This window comes from Ovis aries, chromosome 18, assembly GCF_016772045.2.
Source record: "Ovis aries strain OAR_USU_Benz2616 breed Rambouillet chromosome 18, ARS-UI_Ramb_v3.0, whole genome shotgun sequence".
NCBI lineage: Eukaryota > Metazoa > Chordata > Mammalia > Artiodactyla > Bovidae > Ovis > Ovis aries.
In genome coordinates this window covers 64,459,687-64,483,288 of record NC_056071.1, presented here as the reverse complement: position 1 = coordinate 64,483,288, position 23,602 = coordinate 64,459,687, and the positions used below count along the sequence as shown (strand labels likewise).

Genomic DNA, 23,602 nt, shown 5'->3' with positions numbered 1-23,602 from the left:
GCGAGCAGCACAGAGTCTGAGACCCTACAACAATGTTGAATGAATGAATGAATGAATGAGTGCATAAATGAATGGTGTTAACCAGTTAACGCGTTTAGAGCACTTATCTCTTGCTTGATGTTGTTCTAAGCCCTTAACCTGTGCTCTTTCTTTGAAAGAATGAATGACTACGATGTGTCGAGCTAAAACATAGCTTTCTGTGTTTTAGAACACACATAGCGGGAGAGGGGATCTTTTTCAGAGGGGGAGGAGAAGAGGGGAGTGTCACATTGCTAGGCCAGAAGGAGGGAGTTCGGGAGGGGACATTCCCAGTCCAAGTACCTACCAGCTTCTGCAAAGACAGAGGCCTGACTGCAGGAGAGATCTACAGGAAAGCCACAGGAGGTGACACCTGAACGGTGGGGTGAAGCCAAGCTGTGTGTCCGGGTTGCTAAAGGGAATATGATTACCCCCAGGAGGCCCCGAGGACCAAGAGAGAGATCTACGCGAGAGCCTCCGCGTAGAACGGTGATGCTCCCCTAGCATCCCGAGCTGGCACTGTCCTTCCGAGGGTCTTAGCCTCGGGAGCCACACAAGGTAGGATAGGGGCTGCAGTGCCTGCTCAGTTCGTCTGCCCCCGGCTCCCAGCTACCTGGACCTCCTTTGGTATACCGAGATGACTTAAGGGCCAGAATCCATGCTGCTCAGTTCTTGGTTTAGAGGTGACAGTTATTATACGGAGTGTTAATTGGCTTTTGAAAGTTCAAACTCATAACTCACTTTTTAAGTTGGGTGGAGGAAGGGAAGTCAAAGGCCCTATTTTTGTATCAAAATGCACAGTCAGAGAGCTAAGTCCTGATTGGTGGAATGAAGATGGGCTGATTCGATTTCCCCAAATCATCTTTGGAAAACTGGGAAACATACAGTATACCTATTCTTGCTCAATTGCCAGGTGCCAAGTCCCAGGAGCTGCTGGAACATGAAGACTATCAGATGATTCTTTAAATGGCTCATGGAAAAGGGGACAGATTAATAGCCCATCCTCCTCCTGACCACCATCAGTCCATTCTATTTTGTGTGTGGAATTTTTTAAATTGAAGTATAGTTGATTTACAATGTTGGGTTATTAATAGCTTCACGTGTATAGCAAGGTATATATACAGACATATGTGTGTGTGTCTATGTATATGTATACATATGTATTTTTTGTTTCCAATTCTTTTCCATTATAGGTTATTACGGGATATTGAGTGTAGTTCTCTGTGCTATACAGTAGATCCTTGTTGCTTGCCTGATTTATATATAGTAATGTGTACATGTCAGTTCCGAACTCCTAATCTGTCTCCCCTACCCCAGCCCACTAGGGTTTCCCTGGTGGCTCAGACGGTAAAGGCAGGAGACCCAGGTTCAATACCAGAATTGGAAGATGCTCTGGAGAAGGGAATGGCACCCCACTCCAGTATTCTTGCCTGGAAAATCCCATGGACAGAGGTGCCTGGTGGGCTACAGTCCATGGGGTCACAAAGAGTCGGATACAACCGAACAACTAACACTTTCACCCCACTCTGCTATTCCCTTTGGTAACCATAAATTTGTTTTCTATGTCGGTGAGTCTATTTCTGCTTCGTAAATAAGTTCATTTGTATAATCGTTTTTTAGATTCCACAGAAGTGCTATCATATAATATTGGTCCTCTGTCTGTCTTATTTCACACCAGTCCACTCTTGTATCATATGCCTGAACAGACATAATTAATGTTCCTGGGAAAAGATAAAGCACCTATAGTGAGTTTGTGCCACGATCACAACAGTAACGAAAAACAGTAATGCCACCGACAACTATCACTGACTGCATCATTAGCAGGCACTCTGCCGAGGGTTGCTCCCTGCCTTGTGTCCTTTGGGGTAGGAACTGGGATGGAAGAGGATCTATTAGGTTCAGGTTAGTGAACCCTGAATTGACTACACACCATTTGAGCACCAGAAACCCAGCAGTGACCTGGCAGATGGAGAGAGGCTGCTTGCAGCCTGCAGGGTGAGTCAGCACCACCCAGGAGACGCAGCCACTTGGGCCTCCACGGGACTCAAATGTCTGCAGCTTGGCTCCGAGCCAGGGCAACAGAGGGGCAGGCTCCAGATGTGCAGCCCTGTATGTCTGATGGCTTCAAAATTAAGTGTTACTTCTAAAAGGATGAGAATCAGAGGAACCTGAGTAATCAGGGTCCGTACATTGATCAAATGTGCTTGCATTTCTATTTTCCAAGGATATTTCCCTGATAGTTCAGTTGGTAAAGAATCCGCCTGCAATGCGGGAGACCTGGGTTCGATCTGGGTTAGGAAGGTCCGCTGGAGAAGGGAACCGCTACCCACTCCAGTATTCTCCCTGGAGAATTCCATGGACTGACTGTATAGTCCATGGGGTCGAAAAGAGTCGGTCACGACTTCCACTTTTTTTGCTGTTTAATAAATATATAGTAAGAAGAATTGTCAGTGTTGATTGAGTGCCAGGCACTGTAAATTCCTTGTTCTGAGGGCTGGCTAGACTGCCCCAGGCTGACAGGGGAGGGGATATTTTTGTGAGATGCTGCCTTGGCTTCCTAGCGCAGGACTTCCTGGGAAGCTGACTCTTCGTGGAGGTGCGCCCTCCGTCCAGAAGTGGGCTCTCCCCTTCTCCCCTGGCCTACTTGGTTTGCCATCTCCGCTTTCTCCTGTCCATAGTCGAATCTGCATTCTGTTGGCAGTGGGCTGTGGGTGCTGGTGAGAGAATCCTTTCTAAGATGATGGGGGGTGGGAGTGGCTGCTGAGCCACTTGTGTTTTATCTGAAATTGGTGATGAACTGTTGGCATGTCCATTCCCTGCCTTCTTGGACTGCACCGGATGGCTCCTCGGATCTGAGTTGGGGACTCGCTTTCAGCCCCACTCTCCTTTCCCCTCCTTCCCCCGGCCCTGCACCACACTGAGCTCTCAGCCCAAGCCCGGCTGGCCCAGCACTTTCAGGCTCTGCGCCTGGGGTCCTCCTCTCCCCCGGGGAAATTCCACACTGGGCTCGCACATTCATTCATTCATTCATTCATTCATTCATTCCACGGCCCGTTCCCAGCGCCAGCAGGGCCTGGGCCCACATGGGCGCGTGGTTGATTGATGGCTGTGAAACGAAGGCCTCACGCCCGGGGAACGGGGCTGGGTGGCAGCGGCGGCCTGTCCACAGGGCGCACGTTAGGTGTGGAACCTCCCCAGCTGCATGAGATGAGGCGGCGGCATCTCGGCGCCGGCGCGGGACTCCACCCACCGGTCGCTCCGCCGGGCTGCAGGACTCTCTCTGATGACGCTCGTCCCAGCCTCCACCCCCTTTACTGTCTCGGCGCCTTTTCTCTCTAGCGAGCCTGGGGCGAGGCTGGAAGCTCCCTGGGCTCCTGGCGAGGTTGGGGCGCCAAGGGGGAGTGCCTCGCAGGAGCAGGGCGGTGTCGTGGCGCCCTTTAGCGGTGACGGGGAGGACCCGCACTCCGGAGCCATCTCCGGCCCGAGACCTCCTCCCTGCCTGCTGGCCGGGTCCATCCCGGGAATGCCTCCAGGCTCACCTTCCCACGGCCACCCGGGCGACCGATCCAGAGCCGCCAAGCGAGCAACGGCACTGACCAGCGGGAATGCCCGCCCGTGGTCCCGCTGGCATCCCACCGCCCATTGGTAAAGTTGGGGAAATTTGCCTCTAAAGCAGGCAATTCAATCTCTGCTGAGCCCCAGGTCCTCTGAGACGCCTCCCGCCGCCCTGGCGGTTCCTCTCTGGAGGGACTCAGCCCCTTCTCTTACTTGAGGACGTCTGTGTTCCCAGCCAAGGCAACCGCTCCCTGGGGGCGCTGGAGCCCACACTCCTTCTCCTGGACATGCCTCTGAAATTCTCCCCGCCCTCAAATATTCCTCTCTCCGTCCTGGACTCTTCTCAACCGTGTCCAGCCTTCTCCAACTCACCCTTTCTTTGGAAAGAAAGAAGAGACACCCCTGCCACACCTCCTGCCAACACGGCTCATGCTTTTCAGCAAAACTGCTTGCAAAGGAGCGTAGCTGGGGGCTGCCTCTTGGCCAGCTCCCCACCCCACTCCCTGGCAGGTGCCGTGGTGAAGGCCACCAGATGGCCTGCACGTGGGCAAATCCACTGACCCCTTCTGGGTCCTCCTCTTTCTTGACCCTTGGGTGCTGTGCACACAGTGGGTCTTGTGTGTCCTGCTAACACCCCTGAGCCCTGTGACACTCAGAACCTCTGTGCGCGGTGACCCCCCACCTTGGGATGTCCTGTGACACTTAGTACCTCTGTGCACGGTGACCCCCCACCTTAGGAGTCACACCTGCTGTTGTCACATGGAGTGTTCCAGAAAATGCCTATCCATCCAGCTTGGCTGAAGTGTTAAGACTTTATATCTGTGCTGCTCTTTCTATTGAGAGATGTATTGAACTTTCAGCGTATAACTGCAATTGTCTTTCTCCACACAGCTCAGTCTGGTTTTGATTCCTGTCTGTTGCAGCTCTGTTATTAGACACACAAACATTTCACATGGTTGTGACCTTTTCGTGAATTGATTCCTTGAACACTATGAAATGCCTCTCCTATTCCTAGTGGAATTATTTGCTCTGAAATGTACTTTTTTCTGATGTCAACATGTTCTCTCGTCTTTCTCTGGATCAGTGTCAGTGTGAGCTCTTTTCCATCCTTTCAGTTCAGTTCAGTTCAGTCCCTCAGCTGTGTCTGACTCTTTGTGATCCCATGGACTACAGCACGCCAAGCTTCCCTGTCCATCACCATCTCCCGGAGCTTGTTCAAACTCATGTCCGTCGAGTTGGTGATGCCATCCAACCATCTCATCCTCTGTCGTCCCCTTCTCCTCCTGCCTTCAATCTTTAATAGAATCAGGGTTTTTTCCAGTGAGTCAGTTCTTTGCATCAGGTGGCCAAAGTATTGGAGCTTCAACTTCAGCATCAGCCCTTCCAATGGATATTCGGGATTGATTTCCTGTAGGGTTGACTGGCTTGATGCCCTTATAACTGAATCACTTTGCTGTATACCTGATACTAACAGCAGTGTAAATCAACTATATTTCAATTAAACTTTTTTAAGAAATAAAAAATATTCCTCCAGGATCCTAAAGGGTTCGCTCCTTCTCTTCACCAGACCTCCACTAAAGTGGGACCCTTTAGAGGAGCCTTCAAAATAACACCCCCACTGCTCGCCCCTTTATTAATTGCTCCATTTTCCTTTGGAGCATGCTTCTCTATATGAGATATACTTGCAATTCTTGCTCAGGGTCTGCACCCCCAGCTAGAATGAGATTCCACGCAGTGCAGGGCTTGCTTTGGTCAATGCTGAAACACAGGGCAGGCCAGCGCCTGGAACTGCATTTTGCTCACCATGAGTGAGGAGGGAGTCTTCGAGGCCTGAGGAAAGAGTACTTCTGTTCCTTCCTGGTGAATTACAAGGTTATTCCAAAAAAAAAACAGAAGATTTTTAAAAAGTATGACTCAGCAGCTATTACTGAGAGCGTAACAGGCAGGAAGGCCAGGGTCTCCTGGAAATAGGCTGCCTCTTAAATTGTGTCTCTTAAAAAGTGTCTCTTAAAATTCTCTGTTGCTATGACGACACCTGGTCCCACCTGAACTTTTTCTCAAACCTTGAGCTAACCAAATGTCTTCTTCTTATGGAAATATTTTTCTTAAGCTATGTTAATGAAACTATGTATTTGCTTTAAAGTTTGCCTTTCTTCAAAATGTTTCCACCTAGGACTAACTTTTTTCCTTTTCTCAAACCTTGGGCTAACAATAGCTCAACAAACCAGTATTCATATCAATTGTTTTATGGCTGGAGAACGACACACCTCGTGCCATCCTACCTCAAAAATGCATTTTTTTGGAGAGGCGCCTGGTGAACTTCAGCCTTGAGGTGTCTCTCTTATCTCCGACCCCTTCTGACATCTGTGTCAGAAGCTTTCTCTCTTTTTCACTTTAACAAAACTCTGCACCACAAATGCTCTTGAGTGATCAAGCCTGGTCCCTGGTCCCAAAGCTAAATCTTCTTCCGAGATCCTGAATCTCACACTGTTCACTGTAAGCTGCCATTACCTGCAGATACATTGCAGCCGATTTGTAAAGAATTGGTCATGAGATGTCCATGATGCTACAGACATGCGCTAAGCACCCTTCCTGTCACACACACACACTGTGATCTTCACTCTATGTCATTCCAGGTCTTTGGAGCTCAGCTCCATCCATGGTTGAAATGGTACCCATGAAGCATTTCTTAAAAAAAAAATTCTTTTTAAATTTATTTGGCTGCGCTGGGTCTTAGTTGCAGCATGTGGGATCTAGTTCCCTGACCAGGGCTCAAACCTGGGCCCCCTGCATTGGAAATAAAAGTCTTAGCCACTGGACTGCCAGGGAAGTCCCCCACAATGCATTCCTTCATTTCCTCAAGACTCTGGGAACGGGGCAACACAAATATAAATTTCTTCATGTATCTTTATCAAGAGTCACTTGGTGGGCTGTCTGGGGATTTGAGAGGCCACTTGTGGGCTGAGCTATGTCCCCCCGAAAGATATGTTGATGTCCTGACCGCTGGAACCTCATGCGACCATATTTGGATATAGGGTCTTTGCAGATGTGATCAGGTCGGGGTGAGGTCATTCTGGATTAGCGTGGGCCCTAAATCCAGTGCCTGGTGTCCTTACGAGAAGAGGGAAATTTGGACCCAGACACACAGACACGCACGGGATGAATGCCAGGTGACCATGGGGGCAGAGGCCGGAACAGCGTGTCCGGAAGCCAAGGGCTGCTGGCCACCACCAGGAGCCACGAGGGGCCTGGAGCAGATGCCCCTGAGTCTCCAGAGGGAACCAACCTGCCCACACCTGGGTTCTGGATGTCTAGGCTTCAGAACCGGGTGAGAGCACATTTCTCTTGTAACCACCCAGTGTGTGGTGATTCACTACAGCAGCCCTAGGGAAACGAGGGCACCACTATTCCAGAGACAGCTTCTTCATCTGACCAGAACACTGAATTCTGCATCGTGGAAGCTTCGAGACTGTGGGGTGGAAGGAAGCTAGGCCCCCATCTGCAGAAAATGAAGCTGTCTGAGACTTCTGGTGGGACAGATCACCCCACTGCAAGCCTGTTACCGTGTCTTTTGCAAAGCAGAGTGAGCCAAAGACCTCGGTGTCTGATGTGCCACAGGCCTGCCTGCCTGCTCGCTCAGTCATGTCCGACTCTTTGCGACCCCATGGACTGTAGCCCACCATGCTCCTCTGTCCATGGGATTCTCCAGGCAAAAGTACTGGAGTGGGTCGCCATTTCCGTCTCCGGGGGATCTTCCTGACCCAGGGATTGAACCCCCGTCTCCTGTATCGCAGGCGGGTTCTGTGCCGTGGCGTCACCTGGGAAGCCCACGGCGGCGCGAAGACGTGACCTTTTGGCAGCTCCCTTAGCAGTGCTATGGCAACACGCTGCTCTCAGCATCTCTGTGCTGCAGCAGCTGACTCACTCGCACACTGCCATGGATGCAGCCTTGTCACTAAGTGGGGCCTGCAGAGGGAGCTTCGTCCTCGGGGCCTCCGATGCCTGCAGCAGGCATCGCAGGTGCAGGCGGCATGAGCCCGCCTCCTGACCCTCGCGAAGAGTTTCCTGGGTCACGAGCCGAGGGACGCCGGCACCAGGCTACGTCTCTTGTCGGTTTCCTGGGGTTTCCTTCCTGGAAGGTGATTCATGCTTCCTCAGACACAAGCTCCTGCTCCGCGCCCTCTTCCTGTTCTATCCCTTTGTGTTAGCGATACATATTAGGACCAGGTAGCAATTTTTTTTTAATTTTAATTTTATATGGGAGCATAGCTGATTTACTGTGTTGCGGTAGTTTCAGATGTGCAGCAAAAGGATTCAGTTGTATCTGTTCTTATTCAGATTTTCCCATGTAGGTTATTGCAGAGTATTGAGTGGGGCTCCCTGTGTTATCCAGGCAGTCTTTATTTTTCAATTAAACTTTTTATTTTGTATTGGAGGATAGCCCACTAATGAGTAGTTCCTTGTTGATTATTTTATATATAGTAGTGTGGGAATGTTAATCCCAAACTCTTAATTCATCCCTCCCCACTCCTTTCCGCTTTGGTAACCACCGTAAGTTTGTTTCCTATGCTTGTGAGTCTCTGTGTGTCTTGTAAATAAGTTCATTTGTACCAATTTTTTACAGTAATTGTATTCATTTATGTCTGAATTTCGCTGCTGCGCACGGGTCTCTCTAGCCACGGCCGGTGGGGGCTCCTCGCTAGTCCGGTGCCCGGGATTCTCTCCCTTTCCGGGGAGCACGGGCCTAGGACGCTCGCGCTTCAGTAGGCGTGGTTTCTGGGTTCTAGTGCACAGGCTCAGTACTTACAGCACATGGGCGTGGTTGTTCCGAGGCACGTAGGATCTTCCAGGATCAGGGATCGAACCGGTATCTCCTGCATTGACGAGCAGATTTTTTTTTACCACTGAGCCATCAGGGAAACCCCTACCAATTTTTAAATTCCTCACATAAGTGATCTCATATGATCTTTGTCTTTCTCTGTCTGACTTGCTTCACTTAGGATAATCGTTGCTACGTCCACCCATACTGCCAATGGCATTATTTCATTCTTTAGTTTTTACGCCTGAGTGCTCTTCCATTATATACATGTGCCGCAGCTTCTTTGTCTCTTTCTCTGTCGTGGGCATTTGAGTTGGTTCCACGTCTGGGCTGTTGTAAATAGGGCTGCACTGAACACTGGGTGTGTGTGTCTTTTTGAAGCATCGTTTTCTCCAGATACATGCCCAGGAGTGGGATTGCTGGGTCATATGGTAGTTGCATTTTTAGTTTTTTATTGAGCCCAGGGGGAGGCTGATGAAATGATCTCCACACCATAGTCGCAGAACCCAGCGGAGCAGACTGCAGCACCCAGGCCCAGGGGGAGTATGGGTAACTGTTCCAATCACAGGAGGCGGGGCTGTACTGCAGGGACAGATGACTCACAGATCTCAGTGGCTAGAACAGTAAAGGCTCATTTCTTGCCCCAGATACATGTCCACCGGGGGTTGGCTGTAACCTTGCCCCGTGTGATCTTCTGAGATCCAGGCTGATGGAACAGCGTCTATCTGGAGCACTGTCTGTGGTGTGGCCAGTTCTGGCTGCTATAACAGAATACACTGACTGGGGGTTAGCTTAACCAACAAACGTTTATTTTTCACGGTTCTGGAGGCTGGGAGTCTGGGTTTGGGGGTGCAGCATGCTTGGGTTCTGGCAAGGACTGTCTTCCTGGTTTATGGATGGCTACCTTCTTGCTGTGTCCTTACATAGCAAAGAGAGAAATCATCTTCATAGTGGTTTTTTTTTTTTTTTTTTTTTTGCCACATGGCTTGTGGGGTCTTAGTTCCCCAACCAGGGATGGAATCTGGGTCACGGCAATGAAAGCACTGAGCCCTAACCACTAGACCACCAGGGAATTCACTCTAGTGTTTGTTTATAAGGGCACTAATCTCATTCATGAGGAATTCACTCTCATGAACTAATTCCCTCCCAAAGGCCTCATGTCCAAATATCATCAGCTTGAGGGCTGGGGCTTCAGCATGTCCCCTGGGGCAGGGGACACAAACAGTCAGGCCAGAGCACCTGCTTTATGCCAGAAGGAATGAACTATGGAGAGAACCACATGCTGGCTCTTAGGTTTCTGCTCAGAAATGACACGTGTCACTTCCTCTCATATTTCATTGGTCGAAGCAAGTCACATGGCCAAGTGTGATGTCACCAGACAAGGATGTGTAAACTCACAGGGAGGGGAAATGAAATGCTGCAGTAAGCAGTGAAATGTGAACGCAAAAGGAGTTCCTAAGAAAATGAAGTTGAACTTTTTGGAAGACTGGATAACAGCAAGTCCCTAAAAATATTCTTGAATTATGGACAGGGAGGCCTGGCGTGCTGCGATTCATGGGGTCACAAAGAGTCAGACATGACTGAGCGACTGAACTGAACTGAACTGAAGATAAATGAAGACACTGGCAAAATCATAAACATCTAGGATTCTGTGTATCAGCTGCTAATGCAGTGCCTTTCAGCTCTCACATTGAAGAAACCAAGAAATTATACACAATCTATCACAGGTGTACATTGTGCATGGAAGATAGGGAGGCGTTTGATTGGCATCTTCCCCAAACCAAAGGCTCCGCTTCACTTAAAAGCCACTGTGGACTCATTCAGCGTTCAGGCCAGCAAATAACCCACTCCAGGTATTCTAAGTAGAAAGGGATTTTGCAGAGGGAGTTGAGTGCTTACAGAAAGGCACAGACATCAGGGGCTGATCCAGACCTGTGCTTTATGGCCCTACCACTACAGCAGCCAGCCGAAGTCAGAGCTTGTTCCTGTCTGATCACCCACACCGTGAAGCAGGTGACCAGGCAGTGGGGCTTAGGTCCAGCTGCTGCCAACATACACATCTGCCAGAGTCTGCTTGGCCCCCACTGCCCTAATCTCCTTGGAAAGATTACCCCCAAAGCTTGCATGGATATGTTTAATTGGCAAAACCTTATGTCCAATGGAATCCTAGCTGCAAGAGAGTCTGGGAAATGCAGGCTCTTTAGTTTTTTAGTGTTCCTACCTCTGCAAATAGATAATGAGTTAAATGAGGGTTGAAAGAAGCTATGTATCCAGTAAAGTTGGCAAATACATGAATATACTTTTATACGTAAATATATTTTTCTTTTGTAGAGTTTAAATTAAAATAAGTTGTTTAAGGGTACAGACACTCCAATGATAAAATGTTATGATTCCTGGCTTACACCAGTTTCTTCTTCTTGAAGAACAAGACCCCAGTGCATCAGGTGATGAGGCATTAACATAATTCAAAATATACAAAAAGCTTGCTGGATAATGGGGCACCCTCAGGAGAAGTACTGGGAAGGGAGAGCTGGCTGACTGCAGAGAGAGTAGGTTTGACTCGGGGAACTCTGCTGATAGTGGAAATCTTGAACTACTACTTAATGATAAAGATAATCAGAGCAGGTGACTCTATATCTCTTCCTAATTATAAAGGAGCTTTTTTTTTTTTTTTTTTTTTTAAGAGCAGATGCCAACAGCTCTCTTCCAGGGGCAGTGCCTTCTCAGTTTGGTGACAGAAAGTGTCCCCTGGGCGCACCTTGCTCAGAGCAGGAGCCCCACCACATGCCCTGGAAGCCTCAGGATTTGTATCTCCAGCTCCTGGAACAAAGCTCAGCACATAGCTGGGGCTCTGAATATTTACTGAGTGAACAAACACGTGACTATCCCTAATTGATAGCTGAGGAAACCAAGTCTCGGAGAGATTGCATACCTCACTGAAAATGACAGGGCTGGATGGTGGCACAGGCAGGACTCCCAGCTGGGGATCAGGGGTCCACAGCGCTGAGGCTACAGAAATGACTGCGTTGATTTCTCTGTGAGAGGGTAATATTTTGAAGTAAGGCAGTCCTTGATTTGCAAGGTAGCATGGGACTCTAAAAATGACTGCCCCCAGGTGAACACATGCAGAACCACCTTAGTCAGTGGGTGGGGGAGGTTTGCAGGATACCATTAATACACTAAAAACCACTGAAGTGTAACTTTAAAATGGTTAAGGTGGTGAATTTTGTTATGTGAACTTTGTCCCCATAGAAATTGTTTAATGAGCAAGTATGAGAAAAAAAATCAGTGGGGAAAGTGTGATTGTTTTATGACCTTCAAACGTTAACAATTTTCTTCTTGGTTATAATTGCATAGGGAAATAAAAAATAGCACAACTAACATTTATCTAGTACATTCTAACTTAAACCACTAGAAGCACTGAGAATTAGAGTGCTCTATTTCTTTGTACAGAGGTCACACAGATACTAAAATTGGAAAGATACGAGGAGGCGAGCACAGTTTCGCACAAAGGTGACACAAATTCATGAAGTGGTCTGACTTTTTCAACAGTGTGAGTGGACTTAATGCCACAGGACTGGATACTTGGAAGTGGACTTTCTAGTATGTGTCTTTAACCACAATTTTAAGGAAAACTTATCAGGAGTAGTTTGAACAGTGCTTGCCCTCTCCTCATTGTATAACTGACAATAGGGAACGAGCATCTTTTCTCTGCCATGGTGAACTGCCATTGTCCCTTCTAGATCTGAACCAGCTTCCGACGTGGCCATTGCACGTTCAACGATTTGAAACATCTCTGACTTCTTTACCGTGAAGGTTTTTGTTGGCGCCACTTCCTCCGAGCCTTCCTCCTTCTCATCACTCACCAGGTTCCTTAGCCGCACACTTCTGGCCCTGGAGCAGCCGCGGAATCCACACCTCCCACCAGTTCGTCCTTCTAGAATTGTCACACGCGTGCCAAGTCACTTCCTCCTCGACCCAGGGATTGCACCTGCCTCGCTTCTGTCTCCTGCACTGGCAGGCAGGTTCCTTGCCACTAGCGCCGCCTGGGAAAACCGGTTCACCCCCATCTCACTGGAGCGTTATGAGCAGTTTTGGTACCTTGCCTGCACTTCCACCTTTTGGCCAACTCCCTGTGTCAGTGAGACAGTTTAAAAATTTTATTTATTTTACTTTGTATATTTTTAGGTCAGGTCTTAGTTGCTACAGGTGGGACCTTCGGTCTTCACAGAAGCATGTGAGTCCTTTAGGGCAGGCGGCTCTTCGTTGTGAGATCTAGTTCGCACCCAGGGATTAAACCCAGGCCCCTTTGCATTGCGGAGCATACAGTCTTAGCCACTGGACCACCCGGGAGGTTCCTCCATTGATACATTTTTGTAACCTGTTAAGTGGGTTTATCACAGAAGGCAACACAACTGCACACTTTGCTGGCTGTGCAGGAACTGAGTAGCAGGTGTGCAGTGGGCAAGACTTTGAAAGCAGCGCCATGAAGGGTGGGTGCAGGCTGAATAGCCCACGGCACAGCTTGTACCTGAGGCAGTCACTCTCGTTAACACACCGAGGTGACTGATATCCGAGCCCTGCAGGGACTGCTGTCATTTGACTGGCCCACAGTAACTAAGCTCTATGCCTGCCGGAGCTGTGTAAGCAGGGGCCGCCTACCTTGCCACTTTCCTTCCCTCTTCCTGCTCCTTCGCCCCCTGCAAGTAGGAGCCAGCCTGGGCCCCGTGCCGCAGGACTGAAAGCGGAAGGGGCCTGTGGGTCTTTCAGACTTCGGTTTTTCCCCTAAGTCCCAGACAAGGATGTGAGGAAAAGGAAGGAAGACCTGGAGCCTCCCTTGTGGGCAAAGTGTCCTGGAGAAGCAGTGGGTGATGAGGTATCCTGGGCTGCGGGGAGAGGTAGGGGAGGGGGTCCCAGGCCTGCTGCCCACCGGCCCCCAGAGAGCAACGCAGGGGGGGTGCGCTCAGGTGCAGGACGCCCAACAGGCTCACCAAAGCAGCCCTCGAGGCTGGGGGCGGTGCTGTGGTGTGGGATCCAGGGGCTGCAGTGACTGGTGTGGGTGGGTGAGGAGTGGCCAGCAGGTCCCATCCTACCCCACCCAGGCCCTGTTCCTGGGGAGTCCTGACTCAGGAAGGCGCAGAACTCTGGAACGGACTCCTGTGATGTGCCAGCCCGTGGAATCGTGGGATGGGAACTGGGGTCAGAAATTAGGCTGTTACAGAAAATGGAGCCGGTGGAATGGCCTGCACACGTTTGCGGCTGGGGAGTCATGCCTCTGACAAGCACAGCTGTGCACCGTCACGAGCTAGCCTGACCTGATGGCTTTATCTGATGTCCACAACGTTAGTGAGATAGCTTATTATCACTGCAGTTTGAAGACAGGGCAATAGTCGAAGGCAGAAGTAACCTGCTTAAGATCTCATAGGCAGCAAGATGCATAGGAAGAACTCAAACTCAGGTGATATTGCACGTCTAGAGCCTTTTAACCATCAAGACAGTGTGGGCTATCTCCCCCACCCCCCAGTCTCTAATGTAGCACCAAGCACAGAGGGGCTGCCATTGCTCCCTCTCTCTTCCAAATATCCCCCGGCAGCCACTCTCTGAGCCTCCACTTTCCATCTGTAAAATGGTGATCACTGGCCTAGAGTGACAGCATGGTCATCCAAGTATCTGCTTGGAGGGTTAAGCATCCAGTTGTTCACTTTGAGAAAACAGTTTCCTCCTTTACTTCGAGGGATGGAAGCATTTTACAGCCCCCTGCCCCAAATTTCCAGCGGGACTCCCTATCTGGCGAGGTGCAGAGCACACGGCATGGCATCCTTCTAGGTGGGACTTTGTCGAACCTCAGTGCAACGGCCCCTTTTCAGCATGAAGGCAGAGTGGACATGTCCACAATTTTATTGACAAGATAAACCCCAATTTTGCCCTGAAAGTGACAGGACCTAGTGTTTCATCGGTAAACACACACTATTTCCTTGACCCCAGTAGATGCTGGAATCCTCTGCACTGCCAGTTGGCCTTCTTTAACTCTGACAATTGCTGTTTGTCTATCCTAAGCAATTTTGTATTTATTTTCTAAGTTGAGCAAGAAGGGGCCGTGGTTAAGCCACTGAAGCTTTCTGTCTGTTCCTTGCCCATGAAGTCGTGAGACGCTGTGTTTAGAAGCACGTTGCCCAGTATTGTCTGGAGAAACTGCACCGCAACCTGGAGGGTGAGGGCTGGTTGTACGTTGAAAATGGGCCTCTGGGATCAAGGGAGGCTGGGAATCCCTATGCTAAACAAAGCTTAAGGACAGGACTTTTCCGTGGAATGTGAGATTTTTGCAAAAGCCACGTGACTCTCTAGGAGGCGGGGAGGTGTGGTGTTCCCCAAATTACTTGGCTATGGCATGTTTTGGTTGAACACTGACATCGAGCCAGTGTGGGGCTAGAGACCTACAGGCGATGCACGGAGCCACCAGCACAGAGCAGACCCAGGCGCTCAGTAAACCGGGGCCGTGAGTTTTGCACAGCAGGCAACCAGCGGCTCTGCTGATAGTCCTCACTTCGACCAGATGAGGACTCCGCAGACATCCACCTGCCTCGCTCGCAGGCTTGTTGAAGGATACCTTTCTCCCGCTACTAGGCTGCCTTTGGAGGGGTTTGGAATGTGAGGCTGGCGTGGCAGTGGGGGTGAGCAAGTTCTGGCTCTGATAGGATCCTGGTGCTGCCACTACCAGCTGTGTGACCTTGGGTGAGTCCCCTAAATTCTCTGTGCCATCTTCCCCTTCTTTACATGAAGCTAACGAACGTAACTGCTCCGGCAGCTCTGTAAGGAATACGTGAGATAAGGTGGTAACGCTGCCAGAACAGTGAGAGATCACTCACAGCAGCTCTTGTTAATGCTACTGTTATTAGTAACAGTCCGTGATGGCACTGCTGGAGCCCAGTCTGCACTGAGCCCTGATCCCAGGTCTGGGAGGAATGTAGGGCCTTCTGGGCACAGTTCTGTTTAGTTTTGAAGTATATACACATAGGTTTCCCTTATTGAAAAGCTAAGACCAGGTATCTTGTTTAAATTGCGTATTTATTTCTTCAGCTTAAAAAAAAATGTGGTAAAATATACACAAAACGGGGACTTCCCAGGTGGCGCTAGTGGTAAAGAATCCACCTGCCCACGCACGTAGACATAGGAGACACAGTTTCGATCCCTGGGTCAGGAAGATCCCCTGGAGGAGCGCACAGCAACCCACTCGTGTTCTCACCTGGAGAATCCCACGGTCAGAGGAGCCTGGCGGGTTGCAGTCCACAGGGTCGCACAGAGTTGGACACAACTGAGATGACTTAGCATGCACGCACTCATACCTAAAATTGAAGCATTTTAAGTGTACAATCGGTGGCAACCATCACTACTGCTGCTGCTGCTGCTAAGTCGCGTCAGTCGTGTCCGACCATGTCCAAACAAAAAATTTCTATTCTAAACAATAACTCTCCGTCACCCCAACAGGAGGCGCTGCTCTGGAAGGAACTCCTCCTCGGAGCCCTGCCTTTCCCCAGAACCCAGCGCCCCCTCGGCTGTCACTTGTCACACACAACATCAGAACGCAGCCCCCGGCAGCAGCTTCCCCCCTAGCATTTACTTAGACTCGAAGCCAAGGAGTTCAGCAAGTACATGCTTCTTTAACCTCATCTCTCAATACCGCACCTTCACAATGAAAAAGTCAGGTGGACAATCACGTGATGCAGTATTCTGGCCGGGCTCCTGACGCAGAAGAAACATACTGGGGAAAAAACGAAGAAACTCTGAACAAGCTGTGGACTCCAGTTAACAGTAACGTGTCTGTACCGTTAATCAATTGTAGCAAACGCAGCAACCACATAATATGTTAGTAACAAAGGAGATACTAACATGTCAATCATAAAGGAAATTGTGCTGTGTGTGGTGATGGCATGAGGTACCCCTTTACTCTTTGCAGCAAACCAGAAACTTTTTAAGTCTGTTAACAAAGAAAGTGAGGCAGGGGCTGCTGTGATGACCGCAAGGGTCAAGAGCCCCTCCTCTAGAGGGGGATCACACCTCCTAATGCGGCGGTGGGTGGCTCTGGTTCTTTGGGGAAAGGGTCCCGGGGTGGCCATGCCTAGCCTGCTTATGGCCCGTCCCTCGCTTTAAGGTGAAACTCGCAGCTCCCGCCCGCCCTTCCAGGATCCTGAGTATGCTCCCAGAAGACCAGGAGCCTGGTCTTCCAGACACCGCGGTCGACGATGGAGATCAAGGGGGCACGAGGGCCAGGCGGTTCTCACCGACGAGAGCCGAGTACCTTCTGGAGGAGCTGCATGGGCTCCTCTGGGTGCAGGAGCCACCTGGTGGAAGGCCTGCGGGCTGAGCAGGTGGACACCTGGGTCCAACCCTGGCTCCTTCGCGCCCAGGCTGTGCGGCGTCAGCACTGACGCCCCTCTACGACGCCGCCCCATACCGCTGCTAAGACCTAGTAAGACGACACGAGGCGAGCAGGCGGTTCGCACCGCCACAAGCCCACTCTGGACGGCGGGCCCCGGAAGTCAGACAAGGACAGCGGGCTCTGCTCAGCGCGTGATCCGCGGTCAGCCTCCCGGGCTGGTGGAGCCGGGCGCCCGCTTTCCGGAGCCGCCGAGTCCCGCCTGGCCTTCGCCCCGCTTCCTAGCCGGCGGCGCGTTCCACGCACCCCAACTCCCCTGGCCTCGGGGCAGCCCTGGGCCCGTCTCACAGGTGAGGGCACTGAAGGCCGGACCGCGTTTCCAGCGGGCTCCTTGTTCAGTCAGGGTTGGGACTTGCCCACGGCGGCGGCGTGCGGACGCGGGACTCCCCGGCAGCCTGCGAGCTTCGCCGGCCGGAAGCCCGTCTTGACTCCAGACCCCTCTTAAGCCCTTTACCCGGGTCGCGGCCGCTGCGGGCACGTGCCCCGGCGTCGGCGCGCCCCGGGGGGACCGGACGCCCTGGGATTGGCCCATCCCTGCCACGGGGACGGGAACCTCTCCTCTAGATCCCCGACTTTCGCGTGAATCTCGCTTGCTCGCGAGACTGCTGTCCAATTGGTGACTTGAAGCCCCACAATGCATCGGGCGGGGCGGATGTGTGTCTTCGCGCGCCGCTCGCGTCATCTTTCTGAGCCCGCCTGCGGTTTGCGGTCCTTCTCACCCGGAAACGTTGTCTCGGCTTACTGGTTTCTGGCGAATGGGACGAGTTTCTCAAAACTTACGGGCCTCCCGTGGCCGTCCCTGCCCGGGCCCTAAAGGCCTTGTTTCCGCGACCTCCTCCGAAGCCGTGGCTTCCGCCCTCGGTTTTGTCTTGGCCTGGCTCTCGCTCCAAGCCCTGATTTGACATTCCTCTTTCTATCTAGGGATACTTAAGCCGGGGTCTTTTATTGGACTTTCTGGGATTCCCTTCAGATTATATGGCGGATAGGCCGTGTAGGAAATGGCAATCCACTCCAGTATTCCTGCCTGGAGAATCTCATGGACAGAGGAGCCCGGCGGGCTACAGTCCATGGGGTCTCAAAGAGTCGGACACGGCTGGGAGCTCCTATGGATTGTTAGTGGGCGGGGGACTTCATCAGGTTTATATGCTAAGAACCCTCGCAGGACTAACGGGGCCCCACTTAGTCCATCCGTTGGCTTTTTTTTTTTCCTCAGCATAGAATCTGGCACAGATGTTCAGAGGTGCTTATTAGAGGGAAGAGACTATCCTAACATTATTTCTCCCAGTTACCCTGTGCACACGCCTCAGTCTACTCCAAAGGAACACTTGGAATTACTGTACACAACTTTTGATTGCACAAGTGCCTGGTGGAGTTAGGCTCTTCTTTCTGGCGGATGGTTTCAACCGTTCATTCTTCCATCCGACTTTGATTGAGCTTGTAAACCAGCCAGTCTATGGGTAGAGCACAGCGCTAGACGCTGGAGGCACGGTGGTGAACAAGACGGGCTCAGGCTCTGTACCCATTGAGCTCACTGTCTATGGGAGAGGTTAGACCTGAGGGATAGGTCTTGAGTGCCTCTGGATGGGTCACCAGGGAGATATGAGACTGAAGGATAAATAGCTAATAACAGAAGCAGAAGATATTAAGAAGAGGTGGCAAGAATACATGGAAGAACTGTACAAAAAAGATCTTCACGACCCAGATAGTCATGATGATGTGATCACTAATCTAGAGCCAGACATCTTGGAATGTGAAGTCAAGTGGGCCTTAGAAAGCATCACTAGGAACAAAGCTAGTGGAGGTGATGGAATTCCAGTTGAGCTGTCTCAAGTCCTGAAAGATGATGCTGTGAACGTGCTGCACTCAATATGCCAGCAAATGTGGAAAACTCAGCAGTGGCCACAGGACTGGAAAAGGTCAGTTTTCATTCCAATCCCAAAGAAAGGCAATGCCAAAGAATGCTCAAACTACCGCACAATTGCACTCATCTCACATGCTAGTAAAGTAATGCTCAAAATTCTCCAAGCCGTGCTTCAGCAATACGTGAACCGTGAACTCCCTGATGTTCAAGCTGGTTCTAGAAAAGGCAGAGGAACCAGAGATCAAATTGCCAACATCTGCTGGATCATGGAAAAAGCAAGAGAGTTCCAGAAAAACATATATTTCTGCTTTATTGACTATGCCAAAGCCTTTGACTGTGTGGCTCACAATAAACTGTGGAACATTCTGAAAGAGATGTGAATACCAGACCACCTGACCTACATCTTGAGAAATCTGTATGCAGGTCAGGAAGCAACAGTTAGAACTGGACATGGAACAACAGACTGGTTCCAAATAGGCAAAGGAGTATGTCAAGGCTGTATATTGTCACCCTGCTTATTTAACTTATATGCAGAGCACATCATGAGAAATGCTGGACTGGAAGAAACACAAGCTGGAATCCAGGTTGCCGGGAGAAATATCAATAACCTCAGATATGCAGATGACACCACCCTTATGGCAGAAAGTGAAGAGGAGCTAAAAAGCCTCCTGATGAAAGTGAAAGAGGAGAGCAAAAAAGTTGGCCTAGAGCTCAACATTCAGAAAACGAAGATCATGGCATCCGGTCCCATCACTTCATGGGAAATAGATGTGGAAACAGTGTCAGACTTTATTTTTTGGGCTCCAGAATCACTGCAGATGGTGACTGCAGCCATGAAATTAAAAGACGCTTACTCCTTGGAAGAAAAGTTATGACCAACCTAGATAGCATATTCAAAAGCAGAAACATTACTTTGCCGACTAAGGTCCATCTAGTCAAGGCTATGGTTTTTTCTGTGGTCATGTATGGATGTGAGAGTTGGACTGTGAAGAAGGCTGAGCGCTGAAGAATTGATGCTTTTGAACTGTGGTGTTGGAGAAGACTCTTGAGAGTCCCTTGGACTGCAAGGAGATCCAACCAGTCCATTCTGAAGGAGATCAGCCCTGGGATTTCTTTGGAAGGAATGATGCTGAAGCTGAAACTCCAGTACTTTGGCCACCTCACGCGAAGAGTTGACTCATTGGAAAAAACTCTAATGCTGGGAGGGATTGGGGGCAGGAGGAGAAGGGGACGACCGAGGATGAGATGGCTGGATGGCATCACGGACTCAATGGATGTGAGTCTGAGTGAACTCAACGGAGATGGTGATGAACAGGGAGGTCTGTCGTGCTGCGATTCATGGGGTCGCAAAGAGTCGGACACGACTGAGCAACTGAACTGAACTGAACTGAACTGAGCCGAGTCGGTGGAGGGGGTAGCAGCATGGGTAAGGTTCCAGCTGTCACAGGAGGAGAGGAGAGAAGGTGGCAGGGCCAGCGTTTTGACCCTTGGAGGGTTGCTGGGAATGTGTTGACCGATGAGAGGAAAGTGCAGAACCGGGGGTGCTCTCACAGGAAAAACTGGCTGGCTGTTTATGTGAGCGGTTCACGGGCAGGAGGGATTTGGGCAGACTGAGGTGGTAAAGGGAACAGCTGAACAAGGGCTGGTTGTGAAAATCTGAACATTGGCAGGAGCCTCTCTGGGCCTCAGTTTGCCCATCTGTAAAGTGTGGGGGCTGGAACCATCATTAAGGTCCTCCTCCCTGTGATTCAAATAGAGCAACACTTGAGTTAGGTGAGGATTTAGAAGTGATTACAGCGGGGAAAGGGAAGGGAGGCAGGAGAGGGTGACATGGACACAAAGGGAACACTAAGAGCGGGACTCAGGGGCCTGCCTGCTCAGAGAGCCAGCCCTAGGTTCAGACCCTCGGTCATCCAGCTGTGGGACCTTGGGCTGCTGCTGCTGCTGCTAAGTCACTTCAGTCGTATCTGACCCTGTGCAACCCCATAGATGGCAGCCCACCAGGCTCCTCTGTCCCTGGGATTCTCCAGGCAAGAACACTGGAGTGGGTTGCCATTTTCTTCTCCAATGCATGAAAGTGAAAAGTGAAAGTGAAGTCGCTCAGTCGTGCCCGACTCTTAGTGACCCCATGGACTGCAGCCTACCAGGCTCCTCCGTCCATGGGATTTTCTAGGCAAGAGTACTGGAGTGGGTTGCCATTGCCTTCTCCGGTGGGACCTTGGGCAGTTCACTGCAAATCCCAAGGCCCTGAGTTTTGTCTTTATAATTTGGGAGCAGTAGTAATAAAAATTCTGGGTGACACTGTCTTTGGGTTTTAGGGGAGACCATAGCCAGAGCTATAGCCAACTCTGAATAAAACAGCATTGATTTACAAACATTAAAGATAATCTCTGGAAAAACAAGCAAGTTTGTCTCGGGGAGTGGAACTGGGGTGAGTGGATGGTTTGGGGCAGAGAGGGCACAGAGCGTTGGAAGGAGAGGGTTTTTTTGTTTTTTTTTTTTACTGCTTTTCATTTTGAATTTTGAACAACATGGCAAGTCAGAGAGCTATGCCAGGCCTTGGTGTTTCTGCACTGGTCCCAGCTGGGCACACATCAGACCTGAAGGCAGAGAGAGCATTAGGAAGAGTACATTCTGGGCACCGGGACACCTGAGTTCTGATTGAGGGTCTCCCACCAATATACCTTGCATTTATTTTCTTAAGCCTGGTGTGCTGCAGTCCCTGGGTTGCAAAGAGTCGGATACGACTGAGTGATTGAACAACAGCAAATTCATAAATTCGGAGACAAGTGAGGGCTTTATAGAGGGTAAAGCAAAATCTTAGGACCCTGCTGGCCTGCATTTGGATTCAGAGTCTATTAGTGACTAGCTGGTGAGCTTGGGTCAATCACTTAATCCCTCAGAATCTCAGTGTTCTCACCTGAAAAGTGGGGGTTGAGAGCACTAACCTAATTGTTGTGAAAATTCGATAAGATGCTGTGTGCAGAGGGAAAGTCCAGCATGTTGTAGGCGCTCAGTAAGAATTACTTCTGGGTGGGGGAGGGACGCACGGGGCGCTTGGGGTTAGCAGATGCAACCTATTGCATATAGAATGAATGAACAAGGTCCCGCTGTATAGCACAGGGGATTACACCCAACACCCTGTGATAAACCGTAATGGAAAAGAATAGGAAAAAGAATATATATGTACACCTGAAGCACAATACAGCAGAAATGAACCCAAGATTATCAGCTATACTTCAATTAAAAACAATTCCAAAAAAATTTCCATTCTCCCCTTCCAGCTTAGGAGAGCCCACCATGACCTGGACTAGGCCGAGTTAATGTTTTTTCCATCTCACAAGGGCTTAATTCCATTTAAAGGGTATGATGCTGGGAGAATGCATCAGGAAGCACAGAGTGTTCGGTTCACAGCACAATCTGAGCAGCAGTTATGTAGAAACAGTTGAGCATGAGGAGGCTCAGGCATCCCATATGCCAGCTGCTGCTGCTGCTAAGTCGCTTCAGTCGTGTCCGACTCTGTGCGACCCCCTAGACGGCAGCCCACCAGGCTCCCCCGTCCCTGGGATTCTCCAGGCAAGAACACTGGAGTGGGTTGCCATTTCCTTCTCCATATGCCAGAGGGTGGGGAAATCTCTGTGGGTGCTTCTGGCGCCCTCTGGTGGTGAGGAGGGAGACTGCGGGTCAGCGTAATGGCCTGAGAGGCCCCGGGACCTGCTGACTCCAAATGTTGCATTGATAGGTGACACACGATTTAAAAAAAAATCAGGAATGCACACGTGTAAGATCAGTGCACGTATTCCAGAAATATATAAGATATTGGAATATTTAATTTTTGCAATACTGATATATATAGTATATGGTATAATACATATTGCTGTTCAGTCCTACTCTTTGGGACCCCATGGACTGCAGCACGCCAGGCTTCCCTGCCCTTCACTATCTCTAGGAGCTTGCTCAAACTCATGTCCATTGAGTCGGTGATGTTATCTAACCAATTCATCCCCCTTCTCCTCTTGCCCTCAATCTTTCCCAGTATCGGGGTCTTTTCCAGTGAGTTGACTCTTTGCATTAGGTTGCCAAAGACATGTATATATACTTATTATATATAACGTATATATTCATAATACATATGAATTTGAGCACTGTCTGGAAGACAGTGGAGGACACAGGAGCCTGGAGTGCTGCAGTCCATGAAGTTGCAAAGAGTTGGATACGATTTGGTGACTGGACAACAGTATTTTTTATATATATATATATATGTTATATTTTGGGATGCTATATATGTGTATGCATATAATGTGATTCTATTATGCAAACTGTTTTGGACCTTGCTTGTTTCATCTACACATATGTTTTGAATAATTTTCCATGTGAGAACATACAGTTTTAACACATTGTCCATTTTAAAAAACTGTTATGGAACTGTTGAAAGCATAAAATATATTCATCTTCGGCCTGTGGCTCGATATATCTTTGTGTGTGCACACTCCTAATGCAGTCCTTTTTCAAACAGATGAAAAATGATAATAATCATAATAGTCAGTACCCTGAATGTGTTCCAGGCACTACTGTAAGTGCTTGGAGAACTTTCATTAAGGTTTACATACTGTTCTATTCTACAGATGGTCAAGGATAAACACAGCCGACATCAGCTAAAGCGGTGAAAACAGGTATCATTCAGTCACTACAGACTGCAGGGGAAAAGCTGAGTTCCATTCTGACTTGTGCAGAGGTGACAGGTGGCTTAAAGAGAGGATGAGCGAGTCGGAAGGGGCGTGTGGAGGGTGGGTGTTCAAGTGAAAAATCACCAAGGCTGAGTGAGTGCAGATCAGACAGGGCGGCTGAGTCAGAATTTCACCTCCATGGGAGCTATATCCTTCCTTCTGAGTCCATTTCAAGGGAACGACTTTCA

General features: G+C 49.8%; 1 long non-coding RNA gene across 1 annotated transcript in view; it reads left to right on the top strand.

Moving 5' to 3' along the window:
- The window catches only part of LOC121817135 (uncharacterized), a 30,752-nt gene that overhangs the window by 133 nt on the left and 7,017 nt on the right, over positions 1-23,602 (top strand). The window contains exon 2 of the long non-coding RNA XR_009597298.1: positions 932-23,360. This is a non-coding gene — a long non-coding RNA (uncharacterized LOC121817135). The remainder of the gene's footprint in view (positions 1-931; positions 23,361-23,602) is intronic.